Source organism: Canis lupus, chromosome X (genome assembly GCF_011100685.1).
Source record: "Canis lupus familiaris isolate Mischka breed German Shepherd chromosome X, alternate assembly UU_Cfam_GSD_1.0, whole genome shotgun sequence".
Taxonomy (NCBI): Eukaryota; Metazoa; Chordata; class Mammalia; order Carnivora; family Canidae; genus Canis; species Canis lupus.
Genome location: NC_049260.1, coordinates 16,592,080 through 16,613,771, shown reverse-complemented (window position 1 = coordinate 16,613,771; position 21,692 = coordinate 16,592,080). Strand labels below are relative to the sequence as shown.

The 21,692-nt window shown below is 37.5% G+C and overlaps 1 long non-coding RNA gene and 1 pseudogene across 2 annotated transcripts in view; both read left to right on the top strand.

Moving 5' to 3' along the window:
* The window catches only part of LOC119868165, a 30,123-nt gene extending 15,662 nt beyond the window's left edge, over positions 1-14,461 (top strand). The window contains exons 1-3 of one of the 2 annotated variants that reach the window (XR_005385915.1): positions 6,452-6,505; positions 13,990-14,073; positions 14,261-14,461. This is a non-coding gene — a long non-coding RNA (uncharacterized LOC119868165). Of the gene's footprint in view, positions 1-6,451; positions 6,506-13,989; positions 14,074-14,260 lie in introns of those variants that run through there. The other variant, XR_005385914.1, reaches the window with a different exon arrangement.
* A 1,689-nt stretch (positions 14,462-16,150) lies between these two features.
* Positions 16,151-16,589, top strand: LOC119868164 (annotated as a pseudogene).
* The last annotated feature ends 5,103 nt before the right edge of the window (positions 16,590-21,692 follow it).

The window sequence follows — 21,692 nt, the reverse complement described above, 5'->3', positions numbered from 1 at the left end:
ATTGCTGCTTCAGTCACTACTCCACACATTTGTGAGATGAAATAGATACTTGGCCCAAGATTCAGCATTTTTAATGTACATCCCAGATGGTGCTGGTTCAGGATGTCACAGATTTCATATTTGGCAAACACTAGCCTAAAGTAAGGAACAGACCTCTAAATAGGATGATGGTTAGAACCAGAAAGACTCCAACTGGTGTACCCTACGACCTGTCCAGCAAGTGGACAGACCTCACCCTCCAACTGTGCTGCACACCAGATAGATGAGGATGCCAAATAAGAGTCTTAGAGGGGAAATAAAAACAAAGGGATATAGTCCAAATATTATTCTGTTACTCATGTCTTCACTCCAGACCATGTGATCTGTCACTTCATGGTGTCATTAGCCCTGGTCTGTAAGCCAAGAAATGTGGGTTTTTATCCAGGCTCTGTCACTGCAGTGCTCTGGGGTGCTGTGCAGGCCACTAGTTCAGGCATCAGCTGCTTCCTGTATTTTAAAAAAAAGGTAAAAATGTGATCTCCAACTTCTCCTGGGACAGTGAGAAGCCTATGAATTTAAAAATCAAAAGACCTGAATTCAAATCCCAGCTCAGCCCTTTACTGACACTATAATCTTGTGCAATTTACTAAATTCCTCTGAAGTCCAGTTTTCTGGGCAACATATAATTTTTCTGGGGAAGACAGTAATTACTACATGGTAAGTGTTCAATTCTTAAATTGTATCCTTAAGATTCAATATGTTTTAAAATTGTATTATTTTATAAAACAGTAATTTGTACTAATTTTGATAGTATACTGTTCCCAGTACATTTAATTATTACCTTGTTATTAAACTTTTCATTGCACATATCTCATCTCTCCCGGTAGACTAGATTTACTGAGAGTAAGATTTTACAAGGCATTTTTACTTTATTTAGGACAACCAGCCATTTTAGTTTGCCTGGGACAAAAGAAGGTCCCATATACGGCACTTTCAGTGTTAAAACCAGGAAAAGCCCAGGTAAAGTAATTAGTAATTAATCCTATTTTATATCCGCCTTCATATTTAGTTAAATAACTAATATAAAGTGGATAAACTTTTCTTCATCACTTCAATTTTAATCACTGCTTTCATTTGTTTATCATTATATAAATAAAACAACAAATCATAGAGAAGTATAATTAATCACACTAATAATCAAGTTATAGTTATTTTCTATTCAAGAAAGATTCAGTTTTTGTTCATAATATATTTGCTTTATTTTGCTAAAGAGGTAATCTTTGTGATGAAAGATTGTTAACAGAAAGTGGTATTCTCAATAATAAGCCTTAATGGTGGTTTGCTCCTAAAGTTTAAGGGTTACATTAATTGTTTGCAAAATACATAAAACATATCTAAAGACAAAGCTCCAGAGCAACATAAGAATTTATTCTTAAAAAGAAGTTTAAATTACTGTTACTTTTTGCATTAGACTTCTGAATACCTTCTCTCTTAAGTACTTTTTCCCTCCAAGAATGCAATTCTTAAAATTTTAAAACTGGTTAGGCAGTTTGGGATTCCTCTGGGATTTTGATGCCAAAGTCTCCACTGACATTTTGAAGAGTTAATGGTTATAATTACTTTGCCTGTAGCAATATCACTGCCTTTAAAATAAAAGCCTCAGGACCTTTTTTCTAATGTATTAGATTACATTCTATTCAAAAGGACAGGATTTATTATACAGAAAAATGTACTAAGAGTACACTGATCTTTCTTCCAAAAGTCTATTTTTCTAACATTAATCTTAAAACTATTATCACACATTTATGGAAAAATTTAGTCCTCTAATCCTCCATTTAAAAAAAATCAAAGTTTGGGCCATCTGGATGGTTCAGTTGATTAAGTGTCCGATTCTTGATTTTGGCTCAGGTCGTGATCTTAGAACCATGGGAACAAGCCGCCTGGCAGGCTCCTCACTAGGCATGGAGCCTGCTTAAGATTCTCTCCCTCTGCCCCTCCCTGCCCCCCATGTGCACATGCATGCTCTCTCTCTTAAAAAAATAAAAATAAAAAATAAAAGTTTCTCTGCTATGTCACCTTTTAATTTTTATTTTCCTTTTTCAAGGAGTCACTATTCTTTGTTGGTTAAAAACCCTTGCTTCTTTGGCAGGGTAGAGGGTAGAAATGCCCCAGACCCTGTTGAGACATGGAGTGCTGAGTCACAGCTCTAAAAGTGGAAAGACCAGTGGTTCCTCACTGTGGCCAGTGGCATTGTAGAGTGTCCATGGCCACTGATGAGAAGAGACCAAAAACTGTGGTAACCATGGCACTTAGGGTCAAGCTGCCACATAGAACGAAGGAACAGAGCATGATGCCTGGAAATGGATAATCATAAATTAAAAAGTATCACATAAAAAAAAAAAGTATCACATCTTAGGAGTACTTAGGTACTTAAATAGAGTTGGTCTTGTGGATGGGTTGAATAAGTGGCTGACATATAGGATTGTGTGAAATGCTCCAGAAAGAACCAGGAAGGAGACAAGACAGATATTATGTGACCATTTTAAATAGGGAGTGACACTTGTTTCAGATCCAAGATTGAGCTGGTCAAAACGCAAAGACAAGAGCATAGGTCTCCTGATGTCTAATTTAGTGCTCTTCCTACTACGAAAAACTGCCTGAAATTCTACCATTAGCATTCCTTTCCTTTAGAAATGTCTACTGGTAAAATACAAATATTCCTAAGAAGAATAGTAACTTAAATCAGTATTAGTTGTAGAGGAAGTAATATATAGGAAGTCAAGGACATCCTGTAAATTACCTTATTGGGTCTTTTCCAGTGATAGAACTGGGCAGTTTTTGATGGTGGAGAAGGAAAGTCTGAGCACAAAGCCAGAGGCATCCCAGGTATAAGACTCAGGGAAGAGAAGTACACTGGGATGTCAGGGAGCCCTAAATACGTCCCTCCCAGAACTAAGAGAGGGCAGTCTGTGGATGAAAAAAGAGCCACAGTAAACTGAGTCTTTCCCACAATTTCATCTAAGATCAGCCCTGAGCCTTATTTGATAGAGAACTAAGAGAAGATGAGAAGGAGCCAGAGATGGCAGTCATAGGGGCCTCCTCCCAGATCAGGTCTGCTACTAGAGGACACTGAAGTAGTCTGTGGTGGAGAAGGCTTTCACATCAACCAGTACTTCAGCTTGAGGACAAAGATTGGGAGCCTTTCTCCAGGCTCATTCCTTCTTGTCTCCAACTATAAGCTTTGTCTCTGTCCAATTCTTTCCTGATACTGCACCACATTCTGCCAGAATTTTGTTTTCACACTAGTGGGCAGGCGTGTGCATGTGTGTGTGTGCATGTGGCAGAAGGAGAAGGAAGCTAACATATAAGAAGAAAGCTAACTGTGTGAGACGTATCTTCTACACGTAACTTCACTTCATTATCAAAATGTTTAGAGGCCACTTTGGTATAAAGCATTGCTCAGATAAAGAAACTGTGGCTCAGAAACTTTCTCCAGGCCACAGAACTAGGATAAGTATCCAAGACTGATTCCAAAACTGATTTTCTGCCTACCACACCACACTGATACCATTAGGATTCTCATTTCTCTGAAAAATTAGAGTCCCTCTTTTCCCAAGACTCTGTTAAACATGTAGTGAGTGCATTGTAATATCCCAATGGATAAAGATCTTCAAGTGGCAATATTCATCTCAGACCAGAGAGGTAGCAATGTATAGTGGAAAGAAGTTGTTATCTCTAGCTGGTAAATATCGAATGCCATTTAAGCTCCCCGTGGCTTCAATTAATTATTGTCAGAAAAAATTAAATAACAATATTTTCATAACAGGACCTAAGTGAAGGTAAAAGAGCTTTGTAAGCTGTACACCATCATGGAAAAGGAAAATAATATGAAAGTAAAGTGAGGGAAACAACTCAAATGTCCATCAACTGGTAAGTGGATAAACAAACTGTAGTATATCCATACAATGAGACACTGTTAAGCAATTGAAAGAAACAAACAGCGGGATCCCTGGGTGGCTCAGAGTTTAGCGCCTGCCTTGGGCCCAGGGCATGATCCATGTCGGGCTCCCTGCATGGAGCCTGCTTCTCCCTCTGCCTGTGTCCCTGCCTCTCTGTGTGTGTGTGTGTCTCTCATGAGTAAATAAATAAAAAAAAAAAGAAACAAACTACAGAGATAAATCTCAAATGCATTGTGCTAAATGAAATAAGTGAATCTCTAAAGGCTACATCTTGTAGGAATTCATTTATATGACATGGAAAAAGCAAAGCTGTCAAGACAGAAAACAGATCAGTGTTTGCCAGGGACAGGAGGAAGTGGAGGGGGCTGACTACAAAGGGGCATGAGGAAACTTTCCAGAGTGATGGAAATATTCTATGTCTTGATTGTGGTGGTGGCTACAGGACTGTATGTGTTTGTCAAAATATGGAATTGTACGCATAAAAAGGGTGAATTATACCTCAATAATCCTAATTTTTAAAAAAATTAAAATGAAGGTACCAGATACTTAATTCTAACTAGTCATAAAATTCTCATTCAATTATTTTGGGAAGACATTTGCCTCTTGATACACAAGATGCTTTAGTACTTTTGGAATAAATGTTTGCTCTGAGTTAGAGAGTATCTTCGAGATCATGAATGATTAATATGGCCTCCTGGTCAAAGATCTCTGCAGATCTCTTGCTGAGAGCTGTATTTCCCGGTCAGTTTCTTTTTAAAGCAATCTCCATTTGGCAAGGGATGTATCTTTATTGGATGCTTCCGAAGTGTTCCAAGCTGAATTGCTTTCAAAATGCAGGACGCAGCCAGCCAGCAAGCTCTTCCTGACATCTTGTAATATGGGAAGACCCGACCTTGTTATCTCCCAAAGAGAATATCCAAGAGCTCAGCCATAATTACCCAACTCTAGAGTCATGCTTGCCCTTTCTTAATGCTAAGCAGACTGCTGCTGAATCAGAAGAAAGCCTGTAGAGGTTTTTCTATTTGAAATGGCAAAAATTTCCAGGGTAAGCATTTAACTGACATGAGCAGGGCTTCCCATCTCAAAATCAATTTGCAACATTTCACTTTTGAAAGGTAAAGGCCAAAGGGATAAGAGCTTGGTTTTTTTGTTTTTTTTTTTTTTTGTTTTTTTTTTTTGACAGCAGAACTACATTACCTTTTTGATCTAAAGTAGATTTTTAGAATAACAACACATATTTGGATTGAGGATTTCCATTTTTGTTTTAACTTGAGGAAAACGATTTCAACCTTTGCTACATGGTTTTCAAATACTTATTTCTGAAAGCCTTGATAATGGCTGTAATTGAAGTTATATACTTGAAATCCCCAACCATCAAACATTCTTAAGTGAAAGAGTTGACATTTTTATTAGATGTCTAATCTTTACCTTTTTTAAATGCAGCAAGGAGATGAGGCAGTTATATCATAAAATATTTATAAGAAAAAGCCCCAATCTTGAACAAACCTTTTGAGATCTCTCATTAGCAACTGTGACAATCCTGAAACTGGAGACAATAAAATTCCTCTTTTTTTCTTAATCCTTTTCCTTAGACATTTTTAATTTCTTAAAAATTGGTAGGATCTGCATGTGACCAGTTTTCTGCATGTCAATTTCATGTGTTGAGGGAGCACCATTCCTTTCAGTTGAAAGAATTCCATTCCATTCCCGTGGAATGCTTTTCAAATGATTTTGTTAATTCCCCCAGCCACATTCCACAAAATTGGCAATCTCAAAAATGTAAAGCTTCCCTCAGAGTCCTTTGCCAGGCACACAGGAGCTTTAAGACTCAACCAAGCATTGAGACAGTGTTCCCACTCTGGAGAAATGACTGATTGGATGGATTAAATGTGCTTCCGAAGTGATTTCCAAATGGCTATAAAAAAAGAAGGCTAATTAAACATAGTCATTGAAGAGCAGTACTTAACTTGTCAAGCTATACATTATACATTCTTCTCAACGAAGCTATGCTCTGGAATTTTCTACAAAGGAGAGAAAATGAAAAAAAAAAAAAAAAAAACCTAAACGTCCGGTGAAAAAGCAAAGGTTTAGCACTATGGGACATGAACTGAAACTGAAAGGACTGCAATGTGATCATTTAAAATAATCATTAGGAAGACTTTATGACTATATGGGGACCTTCTTATAATACATTAAATGCAAAAGAAGATTGTTAGGTGATATGCACATTACAATTATAATCATGAAAAATGTATGCTTGTGAACAATAGGAATCTAATAAAATATACAGAATCTTTAATAGCTCTGTTTAAATGAGAAGTATGTGAGTCTTTTTTAAATTTTCTTTAATTCTGTGATTATATTCTCTTTTTAATTTAGAGTGCTTGTTATCTGCACTCTTCTTACTGGAGATAGAAATATGAATTGTGAGTTTCAGTGATGCATTCTGATCACTATGAATTCAATTCAAGCTGCAGTGTTGCCTAGCAACAGGTTAACTTTTCTGCAGTGAAATTCCTCAGTAGCAGCAACCTATGAAGTATCCGATGAGGAATCTCCTACCTTAAGTATACCTTTTATTACCTTGTTGTCATATTCCATTGATTGGGGGAATTTCATAGTAATCATACAAAGATACTAAAGTTTAAAGAGCTGCATTTTAAAATCCACATCCCTGAATGTTCTGCCTTCTGTCTGGAAGAGGAGAATGGAGCAAGGGGCTTTTCTAGATTCTTTTCCAGTCTCTAGTATTCCCCAGATAAGAATAGGGAAGGGAAATGGTGAAAACTTTGATTTCTAATCTTTATGAATGGTAGCTTGACCTGGCTCCAGTCAGATATAATGTTTCCCTTTTTTATTATGAAGAGTTTTTTGAGATATAATATGTAATTTACTATAAAACTCATCCTTTTAAAGTGGTTTTTAGCCTACTTATTTGCACAGTTGTGTAACCATCACCACATTTTTAGAACATTTCTTAAAAAAAAAGAACATTTCTATCACCTAAAAAGAAAACCCATACCCATTAGCAGTCACTCCCCATTTCCCCCCAATCCTTCTCCCAGCTCCAAGCAATCACCAATTCTCTGTCTCTATGGATTTGCCTATTCTGGACATCTTATATAAAGGGAATCATATAATATGTATGATTTTTGTATCTGGCTTTTTGCATCTGGCTTCTTTCATTTAGCATAATGTTTTTTTTAAGATTTTATTCATAGAAACACAGAGAGAGAGAGAGAAAGGCAGAGGGAGAAGCAGGCTCCATGCAGGAGCCCGATGTGGGACTCGATCCTGGGTCTCCAGGATCACACCCCGGGCTGCAGGCAGCACCAAACCGCTGCACCACCCGGGCTGCCTAAGCATAATGTTTTTAAAAGTCATCCATACTATAGCATCTCTCAGTACTTCATTCCTTTTTATTGCCAAATATTATTCCCTTATATGGATATACCACAATCTGCTTATCCATTCATCCATCAACAAACATTTGGGTTATTTCCACTTTTTAGCTACTGTAAATAAGGCTGTTATGAACATTTGTGTACCAGTTTTTGTGTAGACATGTTTCCTTTGCCTTGGAAATACACCTAGGAGTGGAATTGCTGGGTCATATGTGTTCAACATTTTGAGGAAAACTCAAACTATTTTCCCAAGTGGCTGCACCATTTTACATTCCCAACAGCAGTGTATGAGGGTTCCAATTTCTCCACATTCTCACCACCACTTACCATCTGTCTTCTTGATTATAGACATCCTAGTGAGTAGGAGGTGGTATCGTATTGTGGCTTTAATTTGCATTTCCTTGATGGCAATGATGTTAAGCATCTTGTCTAGTGCTCATTGGTCATTTGTTTATTTTCTTTGGAGAAATATCTGTTCAAATTCTTTTTCCATTTTTAAATTAGTTTTTACTATTGAGTTGCTTTTTCTTTCTTTTTTCCTTGTGATACTTGGATTCTTTGTAGAAATGCATTGAGGTCAAGGCCTTCACAGGAACCAAAACACTCAGACCAAAACAGTTACCACCAGTTAGTTAGGGAGGAGAAGAGAGAGCAGTCACTGTACATCAGTGTCAGTGAATGGATACACAGCAGGCCCCAGGGAATGCTCCCGATGAACATGCTCATATCTGTCTGGTATCCTCACATCACTCCTGAAATCAGAATCTTGCTATTCAGCCTCCACAGAGCGTAGTGCCTTCTCTTACTCTCAAAGAGCACTGGGTGAGTGGGGAGGCTCTTTACTGTAAAAAGAAAAGGATGGCCACTGCCACCACCCACCATCCACCGCACCCTGTGGTCAGGTTCTGTGCCTCCATTAGTCCCCACTATTTACCCCAAAGTCTGGAAAACAGTTGACAAATAAATGACTGTAAGGACTTCTTTTTTAAATTTCAGTAACAGTGAGTTGGTTGCTCTTGCTCGCAAATTTCCTTTATGTCCCAATTTTAACATACATATAAGCATTTACTGCTCTGAGCCTTTGCAAATAATTTTAACTATTTAAAGATCATTTTAACATTTTTCAAATAATTTGAAACTAATTTAATCCTCATAACAATTCTGTGAAGTAGGTAATATTACTATCTCTATTTTATAGATGAGGAAACTGAGGCATAGACAGAAAAAGTAACCTGTCCAAGCCAACAGCTGATGAGTGGCAAAGGCAGAGTCAAACTCTGCCTAGCTCCAATCTGTGCTTGTCAACTGCCGTGCGATGCTCCTTTGCCAATTGTGTTTTAATGTTTTGTGGGGTAGGGGGGCAATACTGGAGCCTAGTTCATGTAAAGGCATCCCTTCACAATAGGTTCAAAAAGTCATCCAAAACACAATTTGGGGAAGGAACCCTACCATGAATCGGTTCCTCACATAAAGAATTCTGTGCTAATGCAATCAATGTTGAATTTCATTTTCATATGTTAGCTTTTGCTTTCCTTGAAGTAGGTCACCCATTTGTTGCTGGGAAAATGGTACTCCCTAACCCAGTTTTGCACATAGCCAACATTTTCTAAATGTTGAATGATGTTGAATGAATTAATGAATTAATTCATGTGCAGTGCACAAGACTGCAGGTTGCTTGCCTGGAGCAGGCCTTCCTCCAAAGAGAATCTTGGCTGGCTCCTGGGGACAAGTACAATGTCCTTCTCTCACCATGTACCCAGAGGACAGATGAATCTGCCTCACATTCCTGTTATCCAAGGGCATCACTCAAAACAGAAGCCCTTCTGGTCATCTGAACTCAGCATTTTCATCTCTTAATGCTCTAAATATTCCTTTCCCAGGTATGACCACCCATGGCTCCCCTTCATTCCAAAATCTCTACACTTCCTTCCATTGTAAACAAATTTCCCTTACTCCTCCACCTTCTTCTCTACTCAGACTCTGCCCTAGAGGACACATCTACTTAGAGGCTAGTAGTTCTCTTTCACCTTATATACAATGAGGAGTTTCTCCATTCCTTATGCTTTTCCCACATCACTAGTCTTCCACCTTATTACAAAAATAGTAGAAATTATGAGCAACTTGTCCCAATCCACTGTTACTGTCATCTGTTTATAATACCCTCTTATTCCCCTCATTGCACTTATATACCAACTTTCTCAGCTCTTCCATCCCATCCACCATTTATTTTAGCCATTATCCCCTGATCACAGTTTTTTTCCCCTCTACCCCTAGTCCTGCCTCTGTCCTGTGTCATTTCAGAGTTCAGGGGTTCATCCATCAAATATCCAATATCCCCAGCTTCCTGCATATATTCCTCTCCAAAAACCTTCTCTCTACTAATCATATCAATTAACTGCCATGGCCACACCTTACACATTGTAACCACTAGGAACTGCTTGCTTGCTCTCCCACTCTCTATCTCCCTCCCCCTCTCCCCTCCATCTCTCCCTCCTATAACTCTCTCAATCTCTCCCTCTATTTCTCATCCTAAATTCAGACTTTAATCAGAATGCCTTATCCTTTTTTGTCTCATCTCCAGTTACTCTTGCTATGCTTGTTCTTCATTATCCACAACTCCTATTTTGACTCTATCAGTTATTTGCTCCTTTACTAGCCAGCAATTCGGCCACTGTCTTGCCAATATTATTATTTCTTTATTCCATCTATTCCATCCATCTACTCCACTCTTTACTCTGTATCCTCTCAACAGACTCCATACCAGCCTCCTTACCTCTAGTCTTATTCTCCAATATCAGCTATAGTGACTTTTCTAAAATGCAAATCTAGCCATGGGGTTCCCCCCAATTAAAACTCTCCTATGACTTCTCACCACTCTCAGGATAAAGTCTAAATTCTTTATCTGGTTGGAAAGTCCTTCCTAATTTTATATGTCCCAGAGCTTACCTCTTACCACATCTCACCCCCCAATACACCCCTTTTTATGTTCTAGCCATGTTTCAACTATGTGTCATGGTCCCTGGCAGCTCTCTCTCTCTCTCTCTCTCGCTCTCTCGCTCTCTAGCTCTCTCTCACCCTGTCCCTCTCTTGTCTCCCTTCTTCTCTCTCAGACTCTGCATACTTTGTTCTCTCTGCCTGGAATACTGTCTCCTTCCCTCCCTCTCTTCACCTGCATAACTGTCATTTCTAGAGTCTTTAGTTGTTTCTTCCTCCAGAACACCTGTCTGACCATCTTGCTTCTAGCTTTCCTATAACACCTTGAACTTACCATATTGTGCGAGGTTTCACCCAGTAATGTAAAAAACTATTCCTTGCTACTACCTCTGCTAGACTATAGGCTTCATGAGGTCAAAGACCATGTCTTGTTCATCACCCTATCCATAGCATCTAGCACAGTCTCTGAAACATTGAACAAACATATAAATGAGTTACTGAAGAAAAAGCTTTACCTTTAGGGATATAATTAAAATCAATGCTTCTCATTAATAATATAAGCAGCAACTTTTCTCTGCTGTAATCTTGTACTACCTCAAAAAGTAGTAATGACTCATCTAGCTCATGAAATGCCATAGTAGACACTCTCTACTCATATTCTACCAAACTTCACTACAAGTACCAACTATGTGACTCTGTCTAAGGGATTCCTCTGGCTGCAGGAACATGCCAAAATGTAGAAATGCCAAGGAGTTAATGCCTCTCTGGGAGCAATCCTCAACTGAGGAAGAATGGGGTTTGATGGATAAATACTCCAGCTTTCCTTCCCCTCAAGCAAAATATCTCTGAGGCATACTCATTGCAGTCTCCCAGAGGTCTCCAGCAGGACTGGGCCCCATTTACCCACACCAATAACTTGTTTATTAATACAGCCTTTATTTAAAGGTTTTCTTCTCTGTGTCATTTCCTTATCAGTGTTTCCTGGGATTATCTCCCACATAAACTGTTACACTAAAATTATTTTCAAGGTTTGATTCTGAGATAACCTAACTTAGCTGCTCACCCAGTTCCTTGACTATTCTTCAAATACAGTTTAGCAATCCACAAGCATAAAACACCATATCTCATCATCTGGCCCTGGGACGGTGATTTATTTACAATCTCCATCTGTGGCCATAACCAATTACCTTCAACTTATTTCACTTTTTAATAAAAACTGAATTAGCATTTGACATTATCATTATAGTGGTAATAATAGTAACAAATATAATAATGAGGCATAAATTTTCTAGAGCATTTTCTGTGTGCTAGACACTATTATAAGTGATCATGTGAATTCATTCAAGAATCCTATGCCCTCAATCCTACCCATGATTCCTCCATTATGTCAAATGTATCCTGACCTCCTTTGTCTCTCTATATGACCAGTCAATTCTTGGGGCCATGGCAAGCAGAGTGATAGGATAAACTTAGAGTCCACAATACAGAGCAATGATTCCTCAAAACCACCCTATGGTAGCACAGCTGAGGTCCACATGAGAATTATGGCCAAAAGAAGTCTAGACCAGAATGAAATTAGGCTTCATTCCAGACAAAGACCACCAGGAACACACATAAAATTAAACAAGCTCAGTTTAGTACTCATTGCAGTGAGAAAAATCACCATGGGGAATGTCAGTGAGAGGATACTAGAAAAGATTTATCATAGGAATTGGCCTGTGACAGGTGCTTTGAAGGAGGGTTTGAAGAAGCAGGGCTTTGCTCTAGATTGATTGCTTTCAGGAAGCAGGAGTAATTCTATGATTTAATGTTTTATTTTATTTAAATTTAATTAATTAATTATATATTTTGCTCCTATAACATTGTTCCTATAACATTGGGGTGCAGGTGCCCTTTTAGATAACTATGTTTGTATCCTTGGGGTAAATATCTAGTGGTACAAGTGCTGGGGCATAGGTATCTCTATTTTTAACTTTTTGAGGAAAGTCCATATTGTTTTCTATAGTGGTTATTCCAGCTTGGATTATCACCAGTATATTGTGATTATTCCTGGGATGCAAGTATTTTTCCTGGGCTGCAAGGGTGGTTCAACATCCACAAATCAATCAGTATGATACACTACATTAATAAAAGAAAGTACAAGAACTATATGATCCTCTCAATAGATACAGAAAAAGCATTTGACAAAATACAGCATGCATTCTTTCTTGATTAAAACTCTCCATAGTGTAGGGATAGAGGGAACACATCTCAATATCATAAAAGCCATCTACAAAAAGCCCACAGGGAATATTATTCTCAATGGGGAAAAACTAAGCTTTTCCCCTAAGGTCAGGAATACGACAGGGATGCCCACTTTCACCACTGCTATTCAACCTAGTACTAGAAGTCCTAGCCTCAGCAATCAGACAACAAAGAGAAATAAAAGGCATCCAAATTGGCAAAGAAGAAGTCAAACTCTCACTCTTCACAGATGGCATGATACTCTATGTAGAAAACCCAAAAGACTCCACCCCAAAGTTGCTAGAACTCACAGAGCAATTCAGCAAAGTAGCAGGATATAAATAAAATCAGTGCACAGAAATCAGTGGCATTTCTATACACTAACAATGAGACAGAAGAAAGAGAAATTAAGGAATCCATCTCATTGACAATTGCACCCCAAACCATAAGATACCCAGGAATAAACCTAACCAAAGAGGTAAAGGATCTGTACTCTGAAAACCATAAAACACTGATGACAGAAATTGAGGAAGACACAATGAAATGGGAAAATGTTCCATGCTCATGGATTGGAAGAATAAATATTGTTAAAATGTCTATGCTACCCAAAACAATCTACACATTCAATGCGATCCCTATCAAAATACCATTGACATTTTTCACAGGGCTGGAACATATAATCCTAAAATTTGTATGGAACCAGAAAAGACCTCGAATAGCCAGAGGAATGTTGAGAAAGAAAACCAAAGCTGGTGGCATCACAATGCCAGACATCGAGCTATATTACAAAGCTGTGATCATCAAGACAGTATGGTACTGACTCAAAAACAGACACATAGATCAATGGAACAGAGTAGAGAACCCAGAAATGGACCCTCACCTCTATGGCCAACTAATCTTCAACAGAGCATGAAAGAATATCCAATGGAAAAAGGACAGTCTCTTCAACAAATGGTGCTGGGAAAATTAGACAGCCACATGTAGAAGAATGGACCATTTTCTTACACCACACATGAAAATAAACTTACTATTTTAATAAATCTTATGCAGAAAGAGGGAGGATTAGAATAAAACTAAAGCTGTGATTGGTAAAGAAGCAATAGTCATTCAGATCAGCAGAAAGAGGAACATGTTGGTTCATTTTTGTGGCTTGGGCAATGATCATGTTTTATCTGTGTTCAAACCTGATTATAGAGTGATCTTGTTTATGTTTTGACTAACTGTGACCACTGAGCAGCCTCATCTTATGTTGTTGTTCAGGTAATATTTTATATTCAATAAGAAAACACGATAGCTCAGTTGTGAGTGCCCAGCCAGCTTACAATAACACCAAGGCCCAGCTGATGGTATCGTATCAGACCAGCTGCCAGATGACAGGGACTACTGTTTTTTCTCAGGGCAAATATGCAAAGCTTCAAATTGAAAATGAAAGAGTAATAAATATTGCTTTTGTATACAAGATTCTTTTCTCCCATCTTCTTTCATTGTAGAACTTCAATTTTGTTCTGGGATCCACCCTGCCCCCATGCAGCCATGTTCTTCAGGGGAAGTGAGCACTACTGACCGACTCCAAAGTAAGATCTGTGTGATCTCAGGATAATCCTATTCCCTTTGACAGAGATTGGTTCAAAAACAGACATGTGACCTAATTTTGGTCAATGATTCTTGAGGGGAGGCCTGCTTGGGCACCACTGAAAAGGTTTCTTACTCTTTAGAAAGTGCCACAGGATGACATAGTCTCTTTCCTCTCATTTTTCTCAGCCTGGTGATAATGTCAACATTGAAGACTCAGGAAAAGAAGGTGTTAAGAATTTGAATTAATGATAACAAAGGTGCCAAATCAAGCAACCCTGGAGCCTCCCTATCCTGGCACTTCCAGTTATGTGATTTAATACATTTCTTCTTATAGGAGAATACATTTCCTTTCATATGAGATAATACATTTCCTTTTTCTTTACCCAATTGAGTGAGAATTTTCTGTTACTCACATCAGTGTATTCTTAAAAAGTAGTGAGAATGAAAAAAGATGAAGAGTCAAAGAACTCTTCAAAGAAGAGAGGACAGGATAGAACAACGTTAAAAAGTAAGGCATGTGGTGTAGGAATTCCCTATTGTGTGACAGCTTAAAGGAACTGCAGGTTACCCAACTTGGATGTCATGTGCAAAAACCTCAGTTTTGCCCTTATCAACTATCTAGATTAATCAATGCATCTGAGTTTCTGCTGCATCTACTCTATGGAATCTCAACTTCAGATAAATTCCCCCAATCGTTTCTCCATCCCAGCTTCTAGGCTGCCAAGCACAGCTAGAGGAAATATATGTCATTGTATCAATAGGGTCTACTGTAAATCTAGACTTTCTAAACTCCAAAAGAATATGTTACTTTTAGATCTGAGCCACAAGTTCTGTATACTTCTGTAGGAACCTCGTTGTCTAAAATTACTTTATGTTATAATTAGTATTTTAAATTGAAAAATTAATACTTGCTTCTTGTAAAATAGAGCTCTGCCTTATGAATTCATCTCTCTCTATCTTCATCCATCTTCTGCTTGTTATACCAAATCATAGAGCCATGCCTTTTACCTTGCCAAAGCCAATGCTTTCACCAGTGCTGGCAAACCTGTCCTATCAGCTAAAGAATATAATGCAAAGCAAAATAAGTCAGAGAAAGACAAATTTATTATTTCTCTCATATGTGGCATTTAAGAAACAAAACAGATTAACAAAAGGAAAGAGAGTCAGACAGACAAACCAAGAAACAGACTCTTAAGTATAGAAAACAAACTGATGGTTACCAGAGGTAAGGGTGATGGATGAAATAAGTGGTGGGGATTAAGGAGGGCATTTGTCGTGCTGAGCACAGGGTGATGTATGGAAGTGCTGAATTACTATCCTGAAACTAACATAACACTATGTTAACTATACTGGAATTAAAGTTTAAGAATTTAATTTTTAGAAACCTGTCTTTCTCTCACTCTTCTTTCCTGGACTGTTACAAGAGCCTCTGAACGGTGTTCTCTTACCTCTTTTTCTCCCATCTAATTCAGCCTCCATATGGCTGGAACATTGATCAAATTATGTCAGTTTCCTACTCAAAATCTTCTCTTGACTTCCAAATGCCTATAGAAAAGGATACAAACAATAGGTCTTTTCCCCTCTGTGTCTTTGCTCCTTTTGTTCTCTTTTTCTGTTATGTACTTTTTCCTGCTTCACCGTTGAAGCATTCTTCATGTTTCAAGGCCCAATTCAAAAGTCTCTCCTTCCTGAAGATTCTCCAAAACATCCAGGTAAAATCAGCCAATTCTTTGTGCTCAGGGCCATACATTTCTTCTTTACTTTGGCCCTTATCCTATCACACTGTTAATAAGAGTTATCTGTATCCATAGATATTTATCTCCAGAGCTCTATGATATATTTATTTTTGGTAAGAATCATAAGTTTTATATACCAGAGCACCTGGTACAAGACTACATAAAAAGCCCTCAAAAATATTTTTAAACATGTTTATTAGTACCATCAAATAAAAAGAACACTAACATTTGTTCAGTATCAGATGGCATATCATATAAATAAAACCTATTTGATAAAATTACAAGGAAACATTTAAGTAAGAAATTGTTGGCAACCATCCCTGCAATGCCAGCAACCGAAATGAAGTTCGATCCCTTTGTGACTTCTGACCAGAGCAAGAACCACAAAATCTATTTCAATGTACCTTCCTGCATTCACAGGAAGATTATGTCTTTCCCTCTTTCCAAAGAGCTGAGACAGAAGTAAAACGTTCAATCAATACCCATTTGAAAGGATGATGAAGTATAGGTTGTGCAAGGACACTACAAAGGTCAGCAAATTGGCAAAGTAGTCTAGGTTTATCAGAAAGAAATGTGTCATCTACTCTGAAACAGTACAGCAAGAAAGGTGACTGACATAACTGTCCATGTGGGCATTCATCCTAACAAGGTGGTTATCACTAGACTGAATCTGGACAAAGACCACAAAAAAAATCCTTGAAGGTAAAACCAAATCTCATCAAGTAGGAAAGGAAGAGGGCAAATATAAGGAAGAAACAATGGAGAAGATGCAGGAATAAAGTCTAATCTTTTATATGACTTTAAATAAAAACTGTTAAAATGAAAAAAAATTGTTTGATGCCTTTGTGAAAAATATAAAATGAATGATTTCATGTTTTTAATACTACAGTCTATAAAACACTATCCATCTATTCCCATCTGCATCATGACACCCAATTTTGCCTCTAGATCTCAAGAATGGGATTCTCAAAACCTGCATCCATACATACATAAGGGCTTAGTCTTATAAATAAGAGCTAGAATCTTGATAACACGGTACACCCTCTTCTTTCTATGTTCTCACCATCCATTAGGATTAAAGAAGAGGTAATTCTGAGTGTGGTGATCAGAAACCAGAGTCTCCTTGTCAGATCCACTATGACTAGGGAAAAGATCTGATCCCTCACCTCATTGCTTTAAAAGCATTGATAATTACCACATCTAAACCCATCAATTATTGAACCCACTAAATAATCTAAACTTAAAATGTTTCATATTTGATACATATAAAATTAGAAAAGATGTATTCATAATGAAAAACAAAATGAAAAGTGGTAAACCGTAATATTTACCATTTATTGAACAGTTAACATAGGCTTGACACACTGTGCCAACATTTTACATAATTTTTCATTTAATCCTAAACAAGTGCAATAGATAAAATCACACCCTTATTGCAAATTAGGAAACTGAGGGTTAGAAAGACTAATTTGCCCAAGAACATGTAGCCACTAAATGTCAGGACAGAAACAGCTATGCCGCAGACCCCAGCACATGCTCTTTGCCATCACTCTATACCACCAGCCCCACAAACAAAAACATTTTTCTTTGTGATGCACTCTGCAAAGAAGTTTCCAAAAGTACATATATGTCTCCTTTGACCAAGGAATTTCAACAGATCAAGAATTCGTTCTAAGAAAATAATCTTTCTTCCCTTTCCAACACCCCTGCTATTTAGAATCTGTTGTGAATAGAGGGACATGTGTCACTTCCAGGTAGATGCAGTGAAAAGTCTGGGCATACATTTCCAGCATCTCTTCCTTTGCCATGATAATTGACCTTGACACATGTTGCAGATGGCAGCTACAATATTGTGAAATCTCTATTATACTAGGTCTCTGAGGACTGTGTGCCCTGACCTCATTGACTCATGATGAACATGCAGTATGAATGAGAAACAAGTACTTATTGTATTAAGCCATATTTGGAGGTCAACTTATCACTGAAACATAACCCAGCCTATCCTGACTAATATAGCTGCCAAATAACAAAAAAAATTAAATAGAAAAAAACCCTTTACATATGAGTTTTTCTTACAACACTAAAAATAGTTAAAATCATAAATGTCTAACAGATAATCAAACTATTAATGCAAATTACCAGATAGTGAGACTGCTACTTAAAATGATTGTGGCAATTATGATATAGTATTAGATGGAGAAAGCAGATTACAAACTGTATCTTCTTTGATGTGCATCCTAAAACAAAGTACCTACATATAGGCATGGGACTGGGACTACAAAAGGATCTGGAAAAAAATAAAAACAGTATTTTCATAAATGATGAAATAAGGAAGTAGGAAAGACATTGTCATTTTATGACTCTGTTTATAAAGGAATGTATTAAAATGGATCCTTTTCCCCTACATATCACATCAAATTAATACTTTCCTTTAAAAAGTACATGTCTTAAAAAAAAATAAAAAATAAAAAATAAAAAAAATAAAAATAAAAAGTACATGTCTTAAAGTAAAATGTTAGAAAACCAAAATAGAAGAGTTGAGGTTGAGAGTTTTAAGTTTATAATACGTTTTTTCATATTTGTAATAAAAAGAAATCAGACCTTGAAATATTAAACATTCATTTCTCTTCATATTGGCTAGTTGTGAAACTATTTCTTCAGGTGAACTCCTTCTTTAGTATTATGGCCCTGCTGAGATAATCCTAAATCCTTTACTGTTATATTCTTTACATTTCTCCTCAGTACAATAGTCACCTGGTCTAATCAGGAAGGCTCAACCATAAAAGACACAATAAACATCCTCAGGAAGAATTCAATTAAATGCAGAAACTAGGTTTTCTAGCTCTTCCTATCACTGAAAAAATAAAATTTACCTAGCTTGTGAACACAAAATATCATTTTAGGTTAGAGTCGCTGTCTGTGTTGCCCTTCTAAAAATGTTAACTGGTTTTTGGCTTTTGAAACAAAATTTGAATTTTCATTTGTTATAATCTTATTTGTTAAACAGCAACAAAAATAGAATGACAAACCCAAGAGGTACAATAAAGGAAATGCTAAGCACAAGACTTGTTTCTCATGTAGCTTCCATAAAATCCATGTGTCATGACTCACTTGCAAATGAAATTACAAGTCACCTGTTTAATTATAAACAGCTGCTATTTCCAATCTTTACCATAAGACAAATTCCTTAACAGTGAATCTTATCCCAAATGGAATGTATGTCTGCATTGGCTTCTTTTTTTTTTCTACTTAAATTCGATTAGCCAACATAAAGTACATACTTAGTTTCAGATGTCATATAGAATGATTTATCAATTGCATATTATAACATCCAGCGCTCATCACATCATGTGCCCTCCTTAATGCCCATCACCCAATTATCCCATCCACCCACCCACCTCTCCTCTTTCAATCTTCAGTTTGTTTCCTATAGTTAAGAGTCTCTCATGGTTTTTCTCCCTCTCTGATGACTTCCCATTCAGTTTTCTGTCCTTTACCCTTTGATCCTCTGATCTGTTTCTTATGTTCCACATATGAGTGAAACCATATAATTGTCTTTCTCTGATTGACTTATTTCAGTCAGCATAATACCCTCCAGTTCCATCCATGTCAATGTATGTGGTAAGTATTTGTTCTTTTTGATGGCTAATATGCCATCTTCTTTATCCATTCATCTGTCGATGAGTATCTCAGTTCCTTTCACATTTTAGCTATTGCGGACATTACTGCTATGAACGTTGGGGTGCACGTGCCCCTTCGGATCACTACATTTGTATTATAGGGGTAAATACCTAATAGTACAATTACTGGGTCGTAGGATAGCTCAATTTAACTTCTTGAGGAAACTCCATACTGTTTTCCAGAGTGGCTGTACCAGCTTGCATTCCCACCAGCAGTGTAAAAGGATTCAATAAGCACTGGGTGTTATACTACATGTTGGCAAACTGAATTTTTAAAAATTTATTTTTTTATAGGGGAAAGCAGAGAAAATGAGTGGGAAAAATCAGAGAGGGTGACAAAACATGAGAGACTCCTAACTCTGGGAAATGAACAAGGGATAGTGGAAGGGGAGGTGGGCGGGAGGATGGGGTGACTGGGTGACAGGCACTGAGGAGGGCACTTGGCGGGATAAGCACTGGGTGTTATACTATATGTTGGCAAATCGAACTCCAATAAAAAATGCATAAAAAACAATAAAATAAAAACTATTTTCATTTAAAAAATAAATACATAAATAAAATTTTTAAAAAGCATTCTCCTTTCTCCATATCCTCCCCAATATTTGTTGTTTCCTGACTTGTTAATTTTAGCCATTCTGACTGGCATGTGGTGACATCTCATTGTGGTTTTGACTTGTATTTCCCTGATGCCAAGTGATGTGGAGCATTTTTTCATGTGTCTGTTGGCCATTTCTATGTCTTCTTTGGAGAAATGTCTGTTCATGTTCTCTGCCCATTTCTTGACTGGATTGTTTTTTGGGTATTGAGTTTAATAAGTTCTTTGTAGATCTTGGATACTAGCCCTTTATCTGATATGTCATTTGCAAATATCTTCTCCCATTCTGTAGGTTGCCTTATAGTTTGTTGACTGTTTCCTTTGCTGTGCAGACACTTTTAATCTTGATGAAGTCCAAATAGTTCCTTTTTTGCTTTTGTTTCCCTTGCCTTTGGAGATGTGTCAAGCAAGAAGTTTCTGCAGCCAAGTTCGAATAGATTGCTGCCTGTGTTCTCCTCCAGGATTTTGATGGGTTCCTGTCTCACATTTAGGCCTTTCATCCATTTTGAGTTTACCTTTGTATGTGGTGTAAGAAAATGGTCCAATTCCATTCTTCTACATGTGACTGTCCAATTTTCCCAGCACCATTTGTTGAAGAGACTGTCCTTTTTCCATTGGATATTCTTTCATGCTTTGTTGAAGATTAGTTGGCCATAGAGGTGAGGGTCCATTTCTGGGTTCTCTACTCTGTTCCATTGATCTATGTGTCTGTACCATACTGTACCAGTTTGAGTCAGTACCATACTGTCTTGATGATCACAGCTTTGTAATATAGCTCGATGTCTGGCATTGTGATGCCACCAGCTTTGGTTTTCTTTCTCAACATTCCTCTGGCTATTCGAGGTCTTTTCTGATTCCATACAAATTTTAGGATTATATGTTCCAGCCCTGTGAAAAATGTCAATGGTATTTTGATAGGGATCGCATTGAATGTGTAGATTGTTTTGGGTAGCGTAGACATTTTAACAATATTTATTCTTCCAATCCATGAGCATGGAACATTTTCCCATTTCATTGTGTCTTCCTCAATTTCTGTCATCAGTGTTTTATGGTTTTCAGAGTACAGATCCTTTACCTCTTTGGTTAGGTTTATTCCTGGGTATCTTATGGTTTGGGGTGCAATTGTCAATGAGATGGATTCCTTAATTTCTCTTTCTTCTGTCTCATTGTTAGTGTATAGAAATGCCACTGATTTCTGTGCACTGATTTTATTTATATCCTGCTACTTTGCTGAATTGCTCTGTGAGTTCTAGCAACTTTGGGGTGGAGTCTTTTGGGTTTTCTACATAGAGTATCATGCCATCTGTGAAGAGTGAGAGTTTGACTTCTTCTTTGCCAATTTGGATGCCTTTTATTTCTCTTTGTTGTCTGATTGCTGAGGCTAGGACTTCTAGTACTAGGTTGAATAGCAGTGGTGAAAGTGGGCATCCCTGTCGTATTCCTGACCTTAGGGGAAAAGCTTAGTTTTTCCCCATTGAGAATAATATTCCCTGTGGGCTTTTTGTAGATGGCTTTTATGATATTGAGATGTGTTCCCTCTATCCCTACACTATGGAGAGTTTTAATCAAGAAAGGGTGCATGCTGTATTTTGTCAAATGCTTTTTCT